The sequence below is a fragment of the Chenopodium quinoa genome, unplaced genomic scaffold, assembly GCF_001683475.1.
Source record: "Chenopodium quinoa cultivar QQ74 unplaced genomic scaffold, ASM168347v1, whole genome shotgun sequence".
Lineage (NCBI taxonomy): Eukaryota > Viridiplantae > Streptophyta > Magnoliopsida > Caryophyllales > Amaranthaceae > Chenopodium > Chenopodium quinoa.
The window spans coordinates 1,129,906-1,155,711 of record NW_018744593.1 but is presented as its reverse complement, the minus strand read 5'-3'; positions in this window follow the sequence as shown (position 1 = coordinate 1,155,711).

Here is a 25,806-nt window from a genome sequence, read left to right as displayed (position 1 = left end):
TAATGGAAGGAAATGCAATGATCATATGCAAGGAAATAAATGCTCATTTTATTGAAAATGGAAAAGGTAACATGAAATAAATCTAAGAAAAAGATGGAGGGTGTCTATGCTAGACTTATTGAGGGAAAGGGGAAAACAAAAAAAGGAAGAAAAAATCATGAAAATCCTAAAAATCGATGTGCCTTGTGCCTTGTTTCATTATCACTCGGTCTTCTTTCCATCTAGAGGGAACTTAAGCTTATTTGCATCAATGAGATCTTGAATAATGTTCTGAAACCTTTAACATTCATCCATGGTATGACCGTTGCCTCGATGATATTTGCAATAAGAGTTGGGATTCCATCTTGAAGACCGTTTTTCTGGTGCTGGATCTTCAGTAGGGCCAATAGGCTTTATTAAGCCCCAATCGTAGAGACGATCGAAAACAACATCATAGGATATTCCAATGGGTATGAATTCTCTTTTGGGTTTCTTGGCTTTTGAAGTATCATTGTCAAGGGCCCAGATTTCATCGTCATCGATGTTGTTGCTATTTTGATGGGAAGAAGCGGAAGAAGGATTGTCGTTCTTCCTGCTCTTGCCATTGTTGCCATTGTTATTAGCCTTAGCCTTTAAGAGGTCATATTCAATGTCAATGCCTATGTCATATACCGCCTTGACAGTGTTCAGAACTTGATATTGTAGGTGCTTTTGGTACTTATCTTGGAGATTTCTAATGAATGTCCGCACGGATTCCTTTTCATTTGGGACGGTGATCATCTTGGCAGAATTTTCTTTCCACCTATTGTAAAATGCAGTGAAGCCTTCATTTTCCTTTTGCTTAAGGATCTCGAGCTCTCTATAGTCGGTCTCCAATTGGATATTACACTTGTATCTATCAATGAAAACCTGTGTAATACTATCCCCCACGTAGCAATTTTCTCGAAACCCATAGAAAAGTACCATTGTTGGCATACTGGTTCTAAGGAGAGAGAGAAAAGCGAGGGGAAGATTTTCTTATCAATCCCCTTGATTTCCATGATTGTCTCAAAAGCCTTTAAGGGAAAATAAGGATTGTCAGTGGCTTTGAACTTAAAGATGTCAGTGGCTGAGAACTTGTGCGGAAGAAGTTCTTTGTCCAGTGAGAGTCCCTTAGAACTTGTGTCGAGGTACTTGTATTCATTGGAGAGTTGGCTTAGCCCTTCTTGGATGGGTTTGATTGTCTTAGGTGGAATGTACTTATCACAGCCTTCCACTTTCTCCATTCGAATGGTGAGTCCTTTGACAAGCTTAGCAAGATCCTCCATGGTCTTTAAGAGTTTTTCAACATCTTCCTTAGAGGCCATTGGTTTCTTCTCTCTTCGAACCGTGTTCATAAAGAAGATCTCTTGTATGCAGGAGTTGTCTTGAACTAATCGACCCTCTTTTCTTGACCAAACGCTGTAGAAAGAGAACACATGGATACTTATTGTCAATCACATGACTTGAACTCAATTCAAGATGCATAGACAGGGGAATTCCCGAAAGAACATGCCATGTGAGAGAGAATGATTAGCATGGGGGAAGCATGTAGGAGGAAAGTATGGTGGGAGAGTATATATGTATAGGGAAAGTATGTGAATATGGAAACTGTTTAAGAAGAAAAGTGTGAGGTATGGAAAGTTATGTAAAGGGAAAAGATGTATTTGTGGAAGGATATGGAAATTTCTGAGAATAGGACGGACCCTTAACTCAAATGAAGGAAAGGATGACTCATGCATGAATCTAAGACATGGTCATGGTGTGAAAAAAGATATGTACAAGGTGTGTGCAAAGACTCGTGAGTGGAAGTGATATTTACAAGACTCATGTCATGACCAAGTGACTAGACATGTGGCAAGACCCATACAAGACCAGGGAAAGACCATACACTAACGTTAAACTAGTTAATCGTGATAGTGGGACTCGATGTAAAGGCTCGGAAAGAAGGACTGAACCATCGCGTGGCGATGGAACTGTCGCAAAATGATGGTTCCATCACATTGCGATAAGCTTGTCGCAAGCGATGGTTACCATTGTTCTGTGCCACAGATCAAAGTGGCGTGCTAAAAACTGGAACGTCACCGCAGTCTGTTTTCAGTCATTCTTTCGAAGGTTTAAGCCTAAAAGTCTTCTAGGTCAAGCATATTTATACTTTATGGGTTCGTTTCAATTAACCAAATTAATTAGACAAGGTCTTTTTTGCTTTGGGTTAGTATATATAGGCATATGTACAAGAAACAAGTCAAAGCAAAGGGTTAGTTTAATCATAAACAAAGGGTTAGTTTAATCACAAATAACGTATGCACAAGTAGTCTAGTAGTTACAACATAATGCAATGAGTTTGCAACCTAACTATGGATCTAGTTCTCTACGGTCAAGGATTTTGGTATTCAAGAGGGTCCATGGTTAAGAGTCAGGATGCATCGCACGGAAGCCTTACCTTAGAAGGGTTGGCGTGATGGACAGGACCCCGCGAGTTAGACTCAACTGCATGGTTTGTGAATTCACAAACTCAGATGCACCCATTATAGCACATAGCATTTTTAGGGTGGACGGAGCATGAATTCCCAAGGGGAATTACAAACCATATATAAAACACATATGGGTTCAGGAAGGTAGAAAAAACTTAATCAGGAAGTAAAATCCTCGAGATAGTACTAGAATCGGGCCAAATAGGAAGACAGAAAACTAGCGCAAAATCACTAGGCTCTGTCGCTGGACGGTGGTATCCAACATCCAGCGACAACCTTGTCGCGAAACGGCAGGGCTGTCGTCCGGCGTTAGTTACTGTCACTAGGCGACAATTCTAACGCTCTGTGGCAGTTTCGGTTTTTGATTTTTTTTTCGATTTTTCGCAGCGTCTTTACGATTTTAGCTGTGAAAAATATTTCTGGCCTTTCCTACGTGTATTCCTATGTAACGCATTACGGGTGGTATTTCCAATGCGTACCTTTTTATGCTTATGCCACAATGTTAATCAAAATTACGGACATGAATATCAAGAATCTTTCAAGTCCCATCCACTCATTCTAATAAATTGCTAAATAAATTGGGAATTAATTTAGAAATCCTCCGCAGTGAAGTCGCCAAAAACTGTAGGGAATTTTTCCAACTCCCCTCGTCCTACATGTGGGTCATTTTTAAGCAGGCGGCGCTCTAAGGAAAAGAAGCTAGAGAAAAAGAGTCGCCAACAAGTTTTAGGAATTTGTAAACCCTTCACGATTGTGAAGGTTACACCCCATTCACAATCACAGAGATTGCTAACTCCATAGTGGTCCGGAACCATGACTGGATATTCGGGGATGATGGTACGAATTTGACCTAAGAGAAGTCAAACTCGCCCTAAATAGGCCTCTACTTGATTCTTATTGATATTCATGCGCGCTTTTTGATTAACATACATATATCAAATTAATCCTAAGCCTGTTTAATCTATGTTGGTTGATTATTAATGCACAGTTAAATCCAATAATGTTGATCACTTGAATTAAGATCATATTGAACCTAAATTCAATTATTAATTATCTTATTAGGCGTGATTTCAAATATAAATTCCCTTTAAACCTGCAAAAGAGGGCGTGATCAAGCAATAACAACGAATCATGAATAATCAAGCAACATATGATTAACACAACAATCATCATAAAAACATCATTAGTAGTAAGATCCTAGGCATGATACTAAACGGATTAATAATAATCCTAGCATGTCATTGTAGGGAATTTTTCAACTCCGTGTCTTTGAGCCCTACTGTGGTTCATTCTTTTAGGCATGGTAGCGTTCCAAAGAAAAGAAGCTAAAGATAAAAAGGTTGCCAACAAGTTTTAGCAACCTATAAATCGTTCACGGGTGTGAAGGTTACACCCCATTCACGATCATGGAGATCACTACTTCCACAGTGGTTCAGAACCATGACTGGATGTTGGGGATGATGTTAAGAATCCAACCTAAAAGAGAATGAACCTGCCCTAAAAAGGCCTCTAATTAATTCTTATGATATTCATGCGCGCTTTTCGATCAACATACATACATCAAATTAATCCTAAACCTGTTTAATCTATGTTGGTTGATTATTAATGCACAATAAAATCTATTATTGTTGATCAATTGAATTAAAATTATATAAGCCTAAATTCAATTATTAAATTAATCATTTTATTAGGCGTGATTTCAAGTACAAATTTCCTTTAAACCTGCAAAAAGGGCGTTATCAAGTAATAGCAATAAATCATGAATAATCAAGCAACATATGATTAACACAACAATCATCATCATAACAACATCATCAAAGCATCGTTAACAGTAAGATCCTAGGCATGATACTAAATGAATTAATAACAAATCCTAGCATGTCACTAATAACAAAATCAAAGCGTTATCCTAAACATGATACTAAAAATCATAAAAAAACATCCTAAACATGATTTCTAGGAATTAAAATAACAATGTAAACATGATTTCTACTCCAAAATCGAAAGAATAATAATTAAGTAATTTAATTGCTCACTTTGATGCCTCAAACCTTCTTGCTATTAAAACAATACACACGTTTGTAAACTTCAAGAAAGTTAAATCAATAAAGTAAATAAATCAAATATGAATTGAAATATAGATTTGGGACCAAACCCTCATAACTATCAATATTTCACGTCGAGGTCGAAGGCAACGTCAAGGATGACTTGGAGTATCCGAATCTCGTGAATGAGGAATTGTGACTGATTAGGGAGAATGTCAAGGATGTGTTTAGGCTAAGGCTAAGAACATGGAAATTAAAGAATTTCAGGCTATGATGATGGGATTTTCAAGGCTAATTCTCGGTGATTGTTGATGATTAGAAAACAGGGAAAACAACATCTATTTATAGGGAAAAATAGAGTCTAGACGATCAGAAAATATCTATCGGAATAGAACCCTTTCCAACGCGGGGCGACAGATGCATCGCGGCGCGCCAGTGTCCATCGCTGCGCGGTGGAACTAACGCGGCGCGTTGGTCCTGTCGTTCTGCGATGATTTTGAAGATAATTAAGCCGTACGGAGTTTGATTTCTAATAGAATTAGATTAACTAAATTTATCCAAACGTCTTCTAATTTGGACGGGATAAGGACTATCATATGCGAAGTTTTATTCAGCTTCAAACTCTTTTGATCTTTATCTTTTCAAAAAGGATAAATTAGAACCTTCTAGAGACTTCTAGAAACTCCTAAGGAATCCTAATGGGTTTAGTATTAGTAATAAGGTGTTTGGACCCTCACATGATCATTGGGTCATAGGCAAGGTGGACCTAGGTCCGGTTTGGGCTCAGTTTAGTATTTTGGCCATAACTTATTCGTTTTAAGTTGGATTAGGGCTTATAATATATCGTTGGAAAGCTTTTTTCAAGCCCCATCCAACTAAAAAATAATTGTACTGAGATTATAGACCAAAATAATCTGGTTTGGACGTTTTTATGATTTGGACACCGAATGATTGATTTTGAGGACACGAAATGAATGATTTTGGATTTAAAGACACGAAATGGATGATTTTGGGTCTAAAGACACGAAATAAATTATTTTGGATCAAAAAGTTTTAAGTAAGGTTAGGAATATGGTCAAGGCTTAAGGGAACTTCACGAGCTTCACTTCTTTACCGAACTCGTTAATCAAAGACGTGAAAGGTACTCATCTAAGGATTTGGTTTTTGGGAGCGGAGACACAATCAGGTGTCTATAGTCACTAATAAGAAAATTAACACATTATCCTAAACATGATACTAGAAATCATAATAACATCCTAAACATGATACTAGAAATCAAAATAACATCCTAAACATGATTTCTACTCCAAAATCAAAAAGAATAATAAGAAGGGTGATTATATTACTCACTTTGATGCCTCAACCTTCTTGTTATTAAAACAATACACAAGTTAGCAAATTTCAAGAAATTTAAATCAATAAAATTAAATCAAATATGAATTGAAATGTAGATTTGGGAACAAACCCTCAGAACAATCAACCTTTCATGTCGAGGTCGAAGGCAACGTTGAGTATGGTTTGGAGTAATCGAATTGCGCAAAGGAAGTATTGTGTTTGTTTTGGGGTATTTAAGATAAGAACATTAGTTTAAGAATTCTCTGGAATTCTCGGATGAGGGGATTTTTGAGGCTAATTGTCACTGATTTGTTGATGATTGTTGATGGTAGTGGCTACAAATTCTTTGATGCTTCTAGCTGGTTATGGCTAAATCAAGCTGATTTTAAAACGGGAAAATCGACCTCTATTTATAAGGAAAAAAGTGAGTCGAACGATTAGAAAAAGATCAGAAGTTCTAAATAATATAGAACAACTTTTGATGCGACGCGACAGGATTGTCGCGTAGGGTGATGTCACGCCGCGTCAAGACTGTCGCAGTGCGATGGTCCTGACGTTGTGCGTTGGTTCTAAAAGATAGTAAGGTTAGAAATATGGTCAAGGACACGAAATGAATGTTTTGGATTAAAACACTTTAAGTAAGGTTAGAAATATGGTCAAGGATCTAGGAAACTTTGCGTGACTTTTCAACTCTTTACCAAACTCGTCAATCAAAGACGTGAAAGGTACTCATCACTGAGTTTGGTTTTTGGGGAGACACAATCAGTTGTCTACACCCTTAGCCTTATAAAGTGGACACAACTTTCTCTTTTCTTCAATGTGGGATACACTTCCCAATACTCATCTTCACTGTTACTCTCTTCCAATGTCGGACAACACTTTCACTCACTTGTGGGTTTGCTCATTGGCTTAACACTCCCCCTCATATGTGAGTTATCCATAATGTTGGCCTAGATCACAACTCAAACCCAACCTGGCTCTGATACCATGCTAACTGGGCCTAGGCTACATCTGTCACGATTGCCCACTTTATACGACCAAGGAGGTTCCACCTCAAAACCATATGGCAATGAGGGGAGTAACCCTTTAGCCTTATAAAGTGGACACAACTTTCTCTTTTCTTCAATGTAGGATACACATCCCAATACTCATCTTCACTTTTACTCTCCTTCAATGTGGGGCAACACTTTCACTCACATGTGGGTTTGCTTACGGGCTCAACAGTGGCCTTGTGTTCACGAAGAAGGTGGTGGTAGTGGCCTGGTGTTCACGAAGAAAGTGGCAATTACAATGGAGGAGCAGTAAAGCAAGAAGAAGGTCGAGGAGGAAGAAGTTAGAGGATGAAGAAGATGGAGTAGGAAGAAGAAGATGTTGCTTTAGAAGTTAACACCATCATTAATTTGGCGTTGACAGAGCTCCATAAATGCCAGCTAGTAAGTGAGAGAATATATATTATAAAAACACAATTCGCGGAAAATGATGCAACTTATTTTTTAATTATTTGCCATTTGATAAATGTTACGTTTATCAATTTGTGAAACTTGGGCTCTCTCATAATTAAGTGAGTTCTATACTTATTAATTAAACTCGTTTAGGATAGAAAATCTTGTAGTTTAAGAGATATATAGTAAATGCATTTTAATTTAGGAGTTACATTCTTCGTTATTGTGAGGAATGAAGAATATTTCTCCTCCACTCTTTAGGTTCAATGCAAAGAAAGTCTTGTATAGGAGAAAGAGGAGGGGGAAAAAAGGAATCAATGCAAAGAGAAAGGGGGGTTAAAGGTGCAAACTAATCAATGAAGCTTATTATCATCTTGCTATATATCATCTCATCAAACTCTTTTATCTCTCCCCCATTATCTCATTTTTTTTTATCATCCTAAGAAGGAACAAGAATTAACAAGGAAAGGAGGAGTCATAGAGAAAAGTAAACGATAAGGTTTTGCATTAGGGTCAACTTCAAATAGTCATAACTTTTTTTACTAATTAAGAATTTTAATCATAATCCTAATTCTTCGGTGTATCTTTATTTTTGCTGAATCAAATTATTTTATTGAAATTAAATTATTTTTTTATCAATTTAATTAATTTTTTTATATTGATTTTCTATTATATTTGCTCTTTGAAATTACTAATTTTTGTTAAAAAAAAAACAACTTTTTTTTTTACAACGGTTAAAAGGAGACTAGCTCCCAACATACTCGAGACTACAAGTAAAATAAGGAGAGGGTTGCGTTTAGCTCTCTTAACCATACTAACGACAATACCAAGGAATGGGGGTACAACTTTCATGATTTGCTAAGCAATACAAATATGGGGGTTTACAAAATCCATCGTAGACACTAGGCATAAGATGCTCGGAGTTTGATGCTTTGCGTGTCTTGGACCTGCAAAAACAATACTTTTTTTTTTTTTTACTTTTCTTGTTCTTCACCCATGACTTGTGCGACCTTCTATGCTTCCTTGTCGAGACAGAGAACTTGAACGTAGTGGGTGTGGGAGTGAAATGTACTTGGTCAGGTTCAAGAGTTATGGGCTCATCTTCATTGGATCCAACAGATTCCACATCAACAAAGTCAGTGGTAGGGTATTCTCTCGTTGGAACTTCACTCCCATCCTCGATGCTTGAACCTTCATTGTTGTTACCAGTTAGGCATGATGGCATGGGCTCAGCTACCTCCTCAACATCAGTAGTGTGGGACTTTCCAAACCCAAGAGCATGGCTGACCACTTCTGGATTAGGAGAGGGCATGACCTTTTTCTTTTTGGACTTTTTGTCGCGGCTCCTCACACTTAGGCTCATCTTTTTAATAGACATAGATAAGGCTTTTGGATCTTTTGGATCCATATCCTTGTAAGTTTGAAAATGCCTATCATTAGTAGTCCTTTCCTTCATTCGTACAGTCATCCATGAACCAACTGGTTGGTTAAAGAAACTCAAAGTCCTCCCTTTCGTGAGATTAGATTAGGTAAGAGAGGAAATCTTAAGAGACCAGTTTCTTTTCGTTCCATTGGAAAAGCAATGGATATTACCAGATTCCATGACCTTTGCATGTCTTAATTCTTGATTGTTTAGGGGGTATATAGAGCTATCATGCTCATTCTCTAAAGGAGCATAAGCATTGTGGGTAGGGATAAGACTCTCTACCTCCATCTCACTAGCTTGACCTGTCAAGGGCAAGCTCGTAACACCATTCTGGTCATTGCTACGAGAAATTGGGTCTCGCACCAGGTTAATAGATGGCTCACTGATTTTTCCTTTTTTGTTTTCGTTACAGTGAGTCATGACAGAATATACAGCACCCCTCTTGCCGACGAGCTTGTTACAAATTAGGCTCTTTACTTTTTCCAGTTCACGGAGGATGTCTTGATTATTAGGCTCTAACCTGACTGCCTTGCCAAGGTCCTCATAAGCCTCTTCTAGTTGGTTAAGATTGATCTTTGCTAAAGCCCTTTTGTAATGAGCTTTAGCATTTATACCATCAAACTCGATGACTAAGGAGCAAAGTTCCTTAGCTTGTTCATAATCATGGACTTTCAAGGCACAAGCTGCAAGATTTAATTCCAAAGCAATAGCAAGATTCCATAACATGATGCTATCTTCCTCATTCTTTGGTAAACCAAAACATAAAAATATCAACCCTCTATCATACTTAGCCCTAGCGTAAATAAACTCACCTTTTTTAAAACAACAATTACCCTCCTCTTTCAAGACCTTTGCTTGATTAAAGATGTTTAGGGGGCAATTATAAGTTGCAAAATTAACAATACTTTCATCATAATCACTATTCAAATGAGTAAACGCAAGTGCTTGAAGTAATTTGCGGCAATCCATTCAACCACAAAGCAGAAGAGAGGCTGAGAGGGGTAGAAAACAACAACAAAGAACAGGACCAAACCTAATAACTAAAATACTATGAAAGGAAGGATGTAGAAGTGCTGTTATTTTAATAAAGGAGAACAAAAGTTCAAAAGGCCAGCAAGGTATAATACCGAGAGCATCAAATTAAAGACATTAATTTGGAGGTTGAAAAAAGGCTTCAAAATTCTTGAGAATTTTTGCATACTACCAACCCAAAAAGTTGGTAACCCAAATTCCGACTAAGAACTAGCCGCTAGGGACGCAGAAGAAAAGGGGAAGCAAAGTGGGTAGCGAATGGAACACACCACCAGCAACCACGACGAGGGGAACCCACTAGCTGAGAATAAAGAGACGGTGGTCAGAGCACCACCAAATAGAAAGGACAGCCGCAAAAACCTATAGCGGTTACGGTAGGGGCGAGGGCTGCTCTAATCTCCCTCGATTTAGATAAACTAAGAAGGCAAAGGACTCGCCGACGATCGAGAAGGAAGGCCGCCTACTCCGGTCACCGGCTTCCCACCTGAGGAAGATAGGAGGAGGTTGGTTTTGAGAAAACTAGGGGTTTGAAGACAGGTTTTTGGTTTTGGGGTTTTAGGGCTTCGCACGTGGGCGCGTTCTCTGTAAAGCTAGTTAATAAAAAAAAACAATAAACAAAAAACTTATTTCACTACAATGAAATTGTGAGGAAATAAGGGTGTAATTGTGTTTGATTAATGCAACAAGTCAATGAAAATTAGATTGAGAAAAGCAATAAAGGAGATAAATAGACAACACAAGGATTTACGTGGTTAGGTTAAAATTAGACCTACATCCATGGGTAGAGGATTCGAGAACTTCTTCACTATAATGGAGAAAGAACGAGAGAATAATACAAGGAGTATTAAATCTAATGGCTCAAAAGGTATGATCTAATTGATCAACTAAAGGGTCCTTTTATAACACAAGGAAACCCTAGTAAAAACCCTAAATTGTTCCCCAAGTATACTCAAATAGCCGTCATAGAAAAGATATAATTTTAGGAAATTATCCCTAAAACAATTAAGCTTAAACCGGACCAAAAAATTGAATTTTCGACTAGGCACGGACTTAGGCACGGGCGTGCTTCATCGAGTACCTCGTCAGCAAATTTCCAATATTGTCAGTTCTTCGTAAAACGACTATAACTTTCTCGTTTCTTATTGGAATTGAGCATATGATCTACTGTTGGAAAGCAATTGAAACAAGCTATCACCTCCAACTTGAATCACCTCAAAATAATTTGTAATTTGAGAGATATCTGCATTCAAAATCAGCCCTGCTAGATTTCGAGTCACAATCTAACAAATCTCCACCTTGACTTGAAATCGACCAAAACAAGCTAACTCCACCTTAAACCAAAAACAAGATGTAATGCTCATAAGAAAACATAGAACCTCCACCTTAAACAAAATTCCATAACCCTACTCACATTATGCAATCAACAAACAGCAATCTTCCATAACTTGTGAACCGGTGCGTTTCCAAACACAAGATTCCGTACACAAAACCATCACATGGCCTAGATTGAGAGTATAATGTCCCGACGCCAAGCATGCTTATCAATAATGACCAAACTCTCTTCAAACACATCTTCATCTCAAAACCTAACTAAAAAACTTAAGCAATTCTAGAAAATAGAAAAGGGAAATTCTACATGGTGGACTCATGGTTTTGCGTTTTCTACGTGGAAGACGAACTTTTTTCCAGCTCTCTTCAGTGGCACCAAGGTTTAGAAAAATTTACATAGTGACCTTTTTTAGGTTTATGGCTAACCTTTTTAGTTAAAATAGTTAACCTTTGATTTTTTTTTTATTAAAAAATTATTTAAATTATAATTTAAAATAATAAAATTAAAAAAAAAAACAAAAACAAAAGAAAAAACCAAAACTAGTCAATTTTGGAGGTGGTTGTGTCAAGGTTTGGGCAGGGGGTTTGCGTGGGTGGTGTGGCTGGGCAAGGAGAGGGAGTACGATTCCGGGAAGTGGAGTGTGGTGGCCGAAAGTGTCGGGGAAAGGGAGGAAGAGGGTATTCGCGGTGGTTATGGGAGAGTGGGGTGGAGGCAGTGGTGGTGATTGGGAGGTGCTGGTAGTTGGTTTTTTTTTTTTTTTTTTTTTTTAATTTTATATTTTTATTTTAAACCAATTTTTTAGTTGGGAGGTGCTGGGAAATTTTTTGTTTTTTTTTTTAATTTTATATAAATTAAATATAATTTTATATTTTTATTTTAATTGCAATTGTGTTTGATTAATGCGGAACAAGTCAATGAAAAATAAGAATGAGAAAAAGGAATAAAGGAGATAGATAGAGAACACAAGGATTTACGTGGTTCGGTCAAATTAGACCTACATCCACGAGTGGGGGATTCAAGAGCTTCTTCACTATAATGGAGAAAAAACGAGAGAATAATACAAGGAATCCTAAATCTAATGTCTCAAAAGGTATGATCTAATTGATCAACTAAAGGGTCCTTTTATAACACCAGGAAAACCATAATTAAAAACCCTAAATTATTCTCCAAGTATAGTCAAATAGCCGTCATAGAAATGATATAAATTTAGGAAATTATCCCTAAAACAATTAAGCTTATACCGGACCAAAAAACTGAATTTTCGACTAGGCACGGGCGTGCTTCATCGAGTACCTCGTTATCAAATTTCCAACATCGTCAGTTCTTCGTAAAACAGTCATAACTTTCTTGTTTCTTATCGGAATTGGGCATATGACCTATCGTTGGAAAGATCTTGAAACAATATATCACCTCCAACTTGAATCACCTCCAACTTCAGTTGTAGTTTGAGAGATATCTGCATTCAAAGTCAGCCCTACTAGATTTCGAGTCACAATCTAACAGAAATAATTTTAACTAGATACTATTCGAATAAGGTGGATAGAACCGGGTTTAATTAATTAGGTGTAATAGTAAGAATATAGTTTAATTAATTAATATCATAGGAAGTGTGTGGTTTAATTGGTTATACACATTAATTTTATATTTCTTTTTGTAATTTATCATGTAAGACGATGATCTATATTATCATTGCATAGGTTGGCTATTTAATAACTTATGAAAGAGTATATTATTATTGAAAATATATATAATGAAGACGAATCATTAAAATAGGATTCTACATCTTACCATTAAAATAAAACCTACGAAATATCAAGTAATTACGTAAGCTCTTTTTAGTTACGTTGCGTCAGCTTCCCAACATCTCATGACCCCATGTCACCTTTAACAATCTCAACTATTACGCCACATCACCGAAGAAAACCAACATTAATCTGTATAAAAAGATAAGGTTAAGGAGATTCGAACACCCAACCTCTTATAACAACGATGACTACTTAACTGTCTAAGCCACTTACCAACCACATTATCAATATGTAAAAAAAATTAAGTATATAAATGAAAAGCACAAGGTTCAATTTTTTGTAAAAAAAAATAAGAAACTCAAATAATAAATTCAAATAAATATTCAATGCAACTATCATCTCATATCTCCTAGGGATGAAAGGCCAGACAAATTCATCTTTATAAGTATAATACATGAAAACTATAATACAATAATATATAACATATGATAAGGGACATCGCCCGAGCTAAACACTAGTTAAAAACTAAAAATCGTATAAATAAAACCAAAGTAATAACCCAGGACGTTTTTCTAAAGTGAGCCAATTTTGACAAATATTAACCAAAATGGTTGCGTGGCAAAAGTATTTACCAAACTAAGCTTCTAGGCTAAAACGCTGTCTCGGTCAGCGTTTTATGCCTGGGTTTTTTTTTAAAAAAAAATCAACCTAAAAACGCTGTCTGGGACAGCGTCTTTGTTGTTGACCTTTTTTTTAAAATTTTTGTAATTGCCTTTTATTTATAAAAATGTTTTTAAAAAACAAAAACAGTTATACCAAAGACGCTGTCCCAGACAGCGCTTTATATACAAACTTCCTTGTACCTAAAACGCTGTCTCAGACAGCGTCTTATTTTCAACCTAAAACGCTGTCTGGGACATCGTTTCTCTGCTGGTGTGCAAAACAGCAGCAAAATCAGCCTTTTGCCACTGATCTGCCACTTTCTTCTGCCCCCACCCACCACCCCCTGCCATGATTCTTGCCACCACAATCTACCAACAACCCCCACCATCGACCACCATCTGCCACCACTTTTGACCTCCAACAACACTTCAACCAGCTCCACCACCAACCCCAACCATTCAACAACCGTCGATAACCACCCACCACAACCAACAACACTAAAACCACCATGAACAACCACATTAACCACCACGGGCCATCCTTTCTTCCCCATTTTGACTATGGATTCTAAATGTCTGTTGTTTAATGTACATTAGCCCTGAAGGATCTATTTTGACTGACATAAATCCGATTTGGATAAATAAGCAAACAAAACTTCAAAACACAAACAGATTCATTCAACCAGCATGTCTTATATTGATAATGCAATCGTTATATACAACATTCCAGGAAAAAGGACAAAACAATGATACAATACGTTCACTACTCATCAATTTGGTGTAACCCTTCCCTAGCCTCACTGTCGCCCCTTCGTCTTGGACGACGCCGAGTGTAATGGTGAATGGTGGTGAATGGGTTCCGGCGCGGGGGGGGGGGGGGAGTGAGCTGGCTGGACGATACGTCCTCCTGGGTTCTGAAGGGTGCAGAACTGTGGAAGATGTACTCCTCTGCCTCTGTGTGCGACGTAGGATCACCTCCACTGCTACTCTGGCCGGGGTCGAACCGCGAATGGATGGAGTGACCATCATCACCGTCCCGCTGTTGGATGAGATGACCGTGACCATGTCTGCGTAAGGAAGTCGAGGACATATCTCGCATCCGCTTGACCTGGGCTCTGGTGGGTCCGTCTGTAAGGGCGAGGGACAGTGCATCATACATCGCCACCATATCCGCCGCTTGTAGTAATCATCGATCAGTCAAGTACATGATATTTAAAAAAGTTAAAAAATGAGGATGATAAGTATAGTAAAAGAAACTCACATATCCGCTAATGACGTCATGTGCCGGGTGGTAATGGGTGGACGGTGGTGTGTAGTTGGGGTTGATGAAACGGCGTGTGATAAGCCTGTACCACACCATGTACGGATCGTCATGATCCATAACGCCCTGCATGGGATAACCCTGAACGACATGACCTAACCGCTGCTCCCATAGCTGAAGATACTACCAATGCTCCAGTGCCCAGTTTGTCTCCGTCTTTCCCCGACGGTCAATGTCGTGAAGGCGCACGACAGTGTCACAGTTCTGGGGAATAGGCTGCTGCAGTCCGAACTGTCGCATGACGCGGTCAGGTAGGTGACTCTCCACAACCTCGAAACAGATCAGGGGGACCCGGGCACGCCACTCTCCCTGATGCCCCAGTAGATGTGCAAGCATGACATCTACCAACTCCGGTACATACGGATCCCATGTGATCTGCAATAACACATCCTAAATAAGTTAGTCCACAATCAGTATACACAGTACCTAAATGATTACAAATGTCTTCAGAGTTTGTACCTGATCCTCAGTGAGTCGATCAAGGGCGTCTTGGTAGTATGGGAGACCCGTCGGCGCATGTGCCTGTGTGAGTATGGGGACCATCCACCTGGGGCAACAAATTTGGTAAGTATGTTTACAAAATGAAATCGTATATGGGAAAAAAATGACAATTGTGACAAACCTGCAACCGTAAGCCTCATCAGCTGCAGGGCGAGGAGGAGCAATGTACGGCTCATACTGGTCATCCTGGTCCTGCTGCCCCGGACGATGTACAACAGGCCTACCTGGTCCTGCTACGTGGATGTGCTCCCAAGCCCATAGCTTCAATAACAAAACACAAAACTATGTTAAATATGACATTACTCATTGCATAATTCGCTTGTGATAATATACGTAGTATACCTGAAGCACAAACAGAGGTCCTCCAATCTCGAGCGCACCACTCCGTGAGGCTCTGCAAAGTTGGCGATACAACACCGCCAAAGAGGCACTACCCCAGCTGTATCCACGGATATGCTCCCAGTCGTGGTCTAACAGTTGTAGGTAAATAAGCTGCAAGTGGCTCCCGCTCTTGTTGCCGAACAACACGCCGGATATGAGGAAGAACAAGTACGCTCGAGCGTATCTCTGTACTGTGGCGTCATCGGCGTCCGCAGGCAAGCCCTGGAAAGTATCTCGTAACCAGACCGTCCTCAAGGCGGAGCCCCTAACATCGTTGGGACCCGGCTGCACCCCGAGAACCCGCACAACCAATCCAACGGGATCGACTAGAAATGATCCCGTCACCGCAGTCCCCTGTACTGGAAGGCGCGTCAGTATTGCCACGTCCCGCAATGTCACAGTCGCCTCCCCAACTGGTAGGTGGAAGGAGTGCGTCTCCTGCCTCCATCTCTCCACTAACGCCGTGACAAGGTGTCGGTCGATCTCCCTGAATCCCAAGCGATGTACACCGCCAAAGCCAGCGTACGTCACGTACTCAAGGCAGCGATCATGGACAACCCAGGGGGTCCTGTAGTGCCTGCACTGTAGTGGCTTCGCTACGTCACCCTGAAAACACAGGAGCATTTATAAGTAACAAAAGATAGTACATCAAAGAATCCAAAAACGTTAAAGATGAATCATTACCGTCAGGTTCCATACGTCGACGCTCCGATGGGTGTCCTGTAGTGTCAGGACAGAAGGGTCAACAGGTCCAGGTGTCCTATCCCGTACGTCCATGATATCTGTTCATTGAAAACGTTACACACCAAACACTAACACAATATATTGAATACTAATTTCGATTGAAAGGCATAAACAGGAAATCTCAAACATCCAACGTACAAAATAAAATTCATCGAATTGAACACAATAACACATAATGTAGAAAATTATAACTGTTTCATCAAAATAACACCACTACATACTACTATATCAAATAACACATATACACTTAGGTCCTATGTTGGTCTAGATGGACAAGTAGTGCGGTTGTGACCTTGCTGGTGACAACGGCTGCATTTGGTTGGGGGCCGGTTGCTGTCATCCATCTCATTGCGTATGCGCTTCGACTTTGGACGACCTTTTCCACGTATCATTGTGCCATCCGGAATGAGTTTAGGGCCTACGTACCGTGCCCACTGTGCCCAGGTTGTCTCGCAGGGGATCGACCAGAACTGTGGTGCATAGGTGTTCATGTAGGCGGCCGACTACAACATAGGGTCCACCCAAGGCCGTTCTGATAGTGAGTATGTAGAACAGACTGCTAGCACATGAGAACATGGGAGGTGGAATATCTTCGGTTTGTTGCACGTACAAGTTCTCAACTGCCAGTTCACCGTATGCTTGTGGCCTCCTTTATTACCAATTCTCTCTCCCCTCTCTGTTGTCACTTGGTAAATATGCAATCGCCGGTTATAGGCATCCACTCTATGATATCTGGATTTAGCGGTGTTCTTCTCTAGGATGGCAGTGACCTTTGGGGGGTATGGAAGTCCCTGATCAGACCTAGCCTCAGAAGACTCCCTTCACAAAGTGAAATACTTGTTAACTTTATGGAAGGTTAACTCGACAAGGGACATAATCGGTAGAAACCGAGCTCCTTTCAGCACATTGTTGAATGTCTCCGAGAAGTTAGTAGTACATATACCATACCTGCGACCACTTTCGTGAAACAGAGACCACATAGGGAACGGGACTTGAGCAATGTACTCAATGGCCTTGGGACAGGCCTCACCAATGAAACACAGATCAGCTTGAAGTTTTCTTTCTTGCCTTTGGTACGCAGCGGCCTTGAACATGTCTCTCATGTCGTTACTTCGCACGTGAGTCTTCAAGTTAGAGGCTATGTGGCGGACACAAAACCTGTGATACGCTCGAGGCTGGGTGAATCCAACATTAGGATCATTCATTGCTGCGATGATCCCAGGATGCCGATCAGAAATAACACAAAGGCCATCCCGTTGCGTGACACGATCTCGAATACAACCTAGGAACCAAGACCAGCTGGAAGTGTTTTCCCCTTCAACCACCGCAAATGCAATAGGAAATACTTGGAAGCTTGCATCAACACTCGTAGCAACCAACAGTGTTCCTTTATACTTCCCGTACAAGTGCGTCCCATCGATACAGATAATAGGCATACAATGTTTAAAGCCATCGATACAAGGACCGAAGGCCCAAAACACTCGTTCAAACACTTCCATGTTGCTGTAGTATACACCATCCACTAAAGCTTTGTGTTTCCATACGACACATGTTCCCGGGTTCGACCGTAGGAGTGCTTGCATGAAGTGGGGAAGTCTGCCATATGAATTCTCCCAATCCCCAAATATCTCAGCTATAGCTTTCTCCTTGGCATACCACGCTCGTCGATACGGGACATCGAAATGAAATTGCTTCGAGATCAGTTCCTGTATGAATTCCACTTTCAACGAAGGATCTTTCCGCACAAAGGACTTCACATACTCGGCTATTACGGGCGAATCCAAGTGTGGGTGATCATTAGATAGTACTTCGGTGATACATGTCTCCTGGTGCTGGCCTTTGTACGTGACTATGGTAAAACCACGCGAGTGCTCACTCGATTTGGTACCCCGTAGCATCCAACTACATTTCTTCTTGCATCGCAGATGTAGGACACCATCATTCGAGGTCACTGTGGTGTAGAATTGATTCCTCTGAATAGAATACATCTTCACCATTTCTTGACGCAGTTTCTTGCTCTCAAAATACATTCCCTTCTCAAATTCTCCCCCAGGAACAAAAGAGGTGTGGCTACCCGATTCGGCCCAATACTGATCAACTTCATAGTTCTCGGGTACCTCACTGAACCAAGGTATGGGAGTTCTAACCAACGGCTGACCATCTTCCACCTGTGTCGGTTCATCATCCCCCTCTCCGTTCTCGTCCTCATCATCCATTTCTGCATACACATCATACACCGACAATTCATTATTCACAACATCATCAAAATGATTTGGCTCTTCTCGAAACGGTGAACCATCATCACCTTGCATAGGAGAGTAGCTATGCAATTGCATCGGCGAAGATGCCACGGTGTTCGATGACGACGGAGCAGGCTGGCTGAACACTGTCACGCGTCCCCCCGCATGTACTAGTGAAGCTATATGAGAACTAAAAGGCAAGTGAAATTGGTCGTCCTGCATCATTTGAGTGAAAGAACCCATCCCATATGCATTCGATGGAATGTGGTTTGCAGGCTCTTGGAAGGACGCGGTGTTGTAATCAGAGACATATGTAGCTTGCTGTTCTGCTCGAGTACTTTGTTGGGTACATATAGGCACTGTTTCTACATATATCTCATTGGGAAAACCCTTCATTCTTACTATGCTCCTCAAACCTTTCAAATGTCTGTTCGTAGAGATAGGTAACACTTGCACCCCATGACCAGTACCACACCTCATTTTAAGGTTCAGTTCAACAGTCATAGGGTTTGAACCAATACAACTGTGAACCTCATTCATCAGATCAGTCACAGTCATGTTCGGTTCAAGTGTTATAAGGTCCATATTCCCTCCACTGTACTCCACATTTGATCCATTACACAAAATTTCACCTCCCCATCGACATAACAACGCTACATTTTGTCCAGCCATATTCTACATAACAACCAAAACACATTTTACGTAAAGCCGTTAAATCATCCCTAAATCACCACAATCAAACAAAAAAATTTTACATACTCTACAAATTAACTACTAAGAACCCCTAAATCACCATTATTACACAACAATGTAGGTAATTACAATTGTTCAAAACCTAATAATTATCAACCATTGTCAACAATTTTCAACAAAACCAACAACAACAATTCAACATTATCCAAACTATTATCAACACTAACAATATCAACACTACCATTATCAACACTAACAATTCAACAATTACCAACACTAATAATTCAACAATACCAACACTAACAATTCAACATTTTTAACACTAACAACTCAACCTCATCAACATTTTAACCCAATTCCAAAAAAATTAGAAATCACCAACATAAACCCTAGAATTTAAAACACAAAGAAAGTTGAATGAATACCTATTTCAGGATGAGGGAAGTATATAGTGGGCTACACGGAGGGCGACGGTGGAGGTGGCGGCGCCGGCGGCGGTCTACACGGAGGAGCACAAGTATGAGAGAGAGGGGGATTAAGTTAGAGTTTGGGAAAGAAGGGGTTTGAGAATGAAGGAGGAGGAAATGAAATGAAATACGCTGTTGGAGGGAAAAAAAACCGACAGAAACGCTGTCTCAGACAACGTTTCATTAATAACCTTAAACGCTGTCTGAGACAGCGTTTATAGTTCCAGAGTTAAACGCTGTTTGGGACAGCATCTTTGGTATAACCGTTTTTTTTTAAAACATTTTTATAAATAAAAGGCAATTACAAAATTTTTTTAAAAAAAAGGTCAACAACAAAGACGTTGTCCCAGACAGCGTTTTTAGGTTGATTTTTTTTAAAAAAAAAAAAACCCAGGCATAAAACGCTGACCGAGATAGCGTTTTAGCCTGGAAGCTTAGGTTGGTAAATACTTTTGCCACACAACCATTTTGGTTAATATTTGCCAAAATTGGTTCACTTTGAAAAAACGTCCAATAACCCATGTGCACTATATTGCATAGGGCCAATACTGGTTGTATCGAATGAAATGTTGGAAACTAGCAAAACTCTCACAGAATTGATGGAGAAAAACAGAAGAAAAGTTGGGAGTCAATTAGGCAGAATTTATCGGATGGTGTTATTTATTTATAACGTACGTGCAGTGAGTTACGTACCCTGAACGTTAGGGAATTTATATAATCTGAAATAAAACTTTATGAATTCAAATTTGATGAAATTATTTGTACAGTCTGAATAATGTATTGTGGATATGATTACATAATCGAATTGATTGCTTAAACTTCTTGCAGCTCATTGTGATTTAATTTGTAGCGGTTCGTCAGAAAATATTCTAAAAAGAAAAAAACAAAATTTTGCTCGATTTTTTTAACTTTGCTCAACAAATCAACACTCTTCTGATATTAATAATAATTGAAGGAGTATGTTGGTTAGAAACCATAGATCCAATTTCGAGTTAAAATACGATACATAAAGTTTATATAGTGTTCAATCAAATATTATTATGAAGTATTATTGCTTTTAGGAGTACGCCTAATAAGACCAATATACATTAATACATGTAAAGGAAGATTATATTTGAGTTAAGTCATTCATATTCTTAAGAGATGTGATCATTGTCATATAAAAAGAGTTGATATTCTGTCTAATAAAATATTGTTGGACATATTACATAGTTTAAATTAATGATTTTTTTGATCTTTATAGTGTATTTCTCTTGCATGCTAATTTGTTTGAGTGTTGATATTCTAATATGCATCCGAGTGTAAAAAGGGTTTTTTTTTTTTTTTTTTTTTTCATTGCATTTGAAGAATTAAAAACAAGCAGCAAACAAATACCATTTGATGCACCTGACTCTAGATAGGTGCACCCGATTGCGTATAAGAACTTCCAACTTTGTCCAATATATCTCCATCTTTTATATCTTTCTTAAGCAATGATTGTATTAGATGAAATAACTTCAACCATTTGAATGATTTGATGAAATGATTGACTATAAGCATATATAGCTGTATATGATCCAGTTTCCTTCGAATTTAATGGTGTTGTTACTTAGGTCCACCATGGATGGATGCCCTAACTGACTAGCAAGCTAGCAGCATCACCTTCAAATTTAATGTCATGTGATATTAGAACTGCTGCTTTGCTTTCGACTTTCCAGCACTCTCTACGTACGTACCATGATTTGTCGAGGTTGAATGTATATGTCTAGACCTTCGACTTTTGATTTTCAAAATAGATTTAATCCAATGCGATATATGCTTTGATTCTTATTATTTTTTTTTAAAAGAAAATAAAATAAAATTGTTTCTTATAGTAATGATTTCAATTTGGTGTCATTAAATTGTAGTGGAAAAAAAAATAAAAAAAATGAGGCTAGCTAGCTAATTGTGGACTACCAAAAAAAAAAAAAATGATAAAATAGTTTATAAACTTATAATTATTGTTGTAATTAGAGACCCTCTAGGTTTTCTCTTGGGGAGGGTTTTTTTGTTCCCTTTAGGGTTTCTTCCTTGGGAGGGTTTTCCTAACCTCCACTGCTAGGTTTTTTCAGTTTTTTCAAAGGTTTTTCTTCTCTACTCTTCTCCCTTTTCTCCCCATCTCTACCATCTCTTTCCTCTTGGTCTCAGTTGTGAATCTTTGTAGGGGCTTCCACTGGTGTTCTTACCGGTGGTAAGCCCTCAAAAACCTTTTAATTGCTTTCAATAAATAAATCTCATCCTTGAGATGATGATTTTTCTCTTGAGTTTATTTTCTTTTTATGTTTGTATGGCAAAAATTGTAGATCTAGGGTTTCATAATCTCTACAAGAATCTCGAGGACCACATGAGAATTTTCAATCAAATGACTACGCATCAGTGGATTTCAAGCCGAATCAGCGCGAACTCACAGATTGTATTGTTTCAGATGAAGTTTTTTATTAAGGCGATTGTTAATCAAATCTACGATGTATTTAGTTTTAAGGTGTGTACTTGTGTTGAAATTCTTGATTTCTTAGGAATTATACGTAAGTGTCGTTTGGCTATAATTTATTATTGAAATCCCTTTTTTTTTCTTGTAAAAAAAAAAAATTGTTGTAATTAGAGAAAGTGGCAATCATTGACAAGTTTGGAGGAAAGAGTCTATAGTTAATCTGACTTGTTTACTATTGATCAATAGGTAGAATATTTATACAAAATTTAAGATAAAATATATAAGATAGAATAATCTTCCTAAAAGATATACTACCATGACTATATATATACTAATAATATATACTTCCTCCGTTTTTTTAATTAATGCACCATTTGCTTTTTAAGGAAGTTTCACAAATATTGCACCATATCCATTTAAGGAAACAAAATGTCTCTATTCACACTGCAAATACCCAATATACCCTTATTTTTAACACTTGATTCTTTGGTTTATGCTTACATCACATGGTTAATGTTGTACTTTTACCCTTCTCTCTCTTCCTCTTTTCCACTACCAAAAATATTATGCCCAACCTTGGTGCGATAATAAAAGAACGGAGAAAGTATATTACACAAATATATTTTCCGATATTGATTATATCTCATATCTGTAACAGTGATATTGTCATAAACGTCGTGGTAATCATTACCTCCATCAAGCCAAAACCTGAGAACTAGCTACTAAAAGCCTAAAAGAATTACTGATATTCTAGCAATCTAGCATCAATATTAATTTTTGAAAGATAGCATCAATATTATTGATTAAGAAGTAAACTCATTTCATTTTTGAGAAATAAAGAGGAAAACTCTAATTACCAATCTTCTGCCATGAATTACACCAATATTTATACTGTATGTTTATTTTATTTTTTACAAAAAAAAAAAAAAAAAGGCCAGATTGTTAGAGTTTGTTACTATGTCTTTCTTAAAACCTACAAAGTACTACGTAGTCTATTAACTATTACTAAAATAAAATATTGCCGATGTTATCACTGTCCACATGTCATTCACATAATAAATTTTTTCCCGCCTAAATGTAAGGATGATGTCTTTTTTTTTTTTTTTTTTAGAGCTACCATATTTAACAATTTTAAAATCTGAGTATTAGAAGCTTCTACATAACAACAACAACCTATCAATTTATCTTTAAAAAATAAAACAATTGTAAATAGCACACTAATTAATGGACTCCTATATTGAAATATGTATTAGGCGACGTTGAACAGGTAATGTATCATAATTTTGATGAAAATCTAAAACTATAAAATTACAAATATTTTTGTACAAGGGGCATAATTCTTATTTAAATTTATCCATTTTTTTTAAATGTACAAATTATAAAAATAAATTTTATATAAACCGTGCATCGCACAGGTTCTAACCTAGTTATTACTAGTTAATTACTATAATGTCTGCTTGTTACAGTCTATTATGAAATCTCTTGACCAATCATAATACTAAGCTTTGTTGAGCTAAATATATACTGATAGCAATAAAATAAAAAAATAAATAAAATAAAAAAGCTTCATTTTCACCTGGACCAACTGTTGTCAAGTCATCATTGGATATTACAGACGAAAAAGACACCACAAATTGAATTGGGCCTTATTATCTCAAATGGGCTAGTTCCCAGCCCAAAATTTAGGGTGAATGTTTTCTCATAAGATGGATCATGTCTTTATAAAATAAAGGTTGTTCCATATCTTAGGGCCTAATTGTGACCTATATTCACCCTCAGTGGGCCTTTTGGCATTTGAAAGGCAATTGTTGCACCTATACAAATATGAAACCTAATCAATTGGATGTTGGTGCAATGGTGATGAGGCTGCATTTAGTAGGGGAGACTGCATATTCGATCTCCCAAAACAACAATTGGGAGAGAACTAGAACCTAACCACCCATAACCGAACCCCAAATTTGATCTGAATTAGCCTAAAGGGAGAATCGGATGGGAATAAAAAAAATATAAATAAATAAAAGAGGGTAAGTTGGGTTTTAACTGTCACATTATAAGTTATGTAGTCCTTGGTTTGAATGGAGAATTGTTTGGGTATGCAACTCAAGTCCCATATGGAATTGAAAGAATAAGGGAAGTGATGACTTGCTTATAAGTGTCCATTTACTCCATTCATGTATATGAGGCCTATTGGAAAGATGGTCAAAAATAATTCCGTGTAAAATAAGCCTAAAATGAATAATATAAAATTAATATAGAGTTAAGATCAGTGTGCGGCCCAACAAGTTGGTTGATTGGAACCCAAAAACATTGTCCTAAAACTTGTGTGGTATCCCAAAATTCTACTTCTATTAAAAACTCAAATCAATAAAAAGATTTTGTTAGACAGGATTGACCTTATTATATACTCCCTCCGTTTTTTTAAGTCCCTATTGGGACCTATTGCATTTTAATATGACCTAAAATTATGTATAAGAGAAAATATAATTGCGTTGATACGTGTTGAAATCGTCTCAAAACTCTGAATAGATTATTTAAATTCAATTGTGTTATAATTATTTATACTTGTTGATAATTAAAAATATTATTGGTCAAAGTTCTGAATCGGCATATGATGTTCCAATGGGGCACAATTTAAAAAAAAAAAAAAAAAAAAAAAAAAAAAGGAAGTATGAAATTCTAAAAATATATCTATATTATTTTTAAGGATAAAATATCAATATTTATGTCTATAAAAGATTGTCACAATTTTATTTATTATTTTTTTTTATAATTTATTAATAGTGTATATGAATATGTCAATTAATACATTAAAAAAACATTTATTTTCATTAATGACACGAACTAGGACACTGATATTTCTAGTAAAAAATTTGTTTAAAGTAAGTTACTTCCTTGCAAAATCACATACATATCCATTATCATTCCCTCAATTAAGACCGTTTAACCAAACATTTTTTGGGTTGTATTTAGAGATGTCATACCGACCCGGTCTAAAAAAGACCATTCATTTCGAGCTGTAACTGACCTGATTTGACTCAAGAAATTCAGTATCCAAACCCAATCTGTAACCGATTGGAACTCAACTCGAATTCAACGTTGACTCGATCTGAACTTAACTCAACATCGATTTGACCCGACATGAACTCACAACCTAGTTGACACAAATTATTTGACTCGACTTGAACTCACAACCTAGCTGACACAAATTATTTGACCCGACTTGAACTCAATTCGACTCGAAATTGATCCGACAAATACAGATTTAATCTGATCTGCTTTGAGCTGACCTAATATTATTCTGACCTAATTTTTAACCCGACATGATTTCAAACCAAACAATTTTTTTTTTAACTTTAACATATATAATTACTTTGATTCATGTAATTGTTTGATTCATTAATCGTTAAGAACTTTCTTTCTACAATATTTAAACATAACCCGACCTTATGTGACTGTCATCTAGCAATTGGTCATTAATTTGTTAGTTATCGTCCCACTTATATAGCTACGATAAGTCATCGA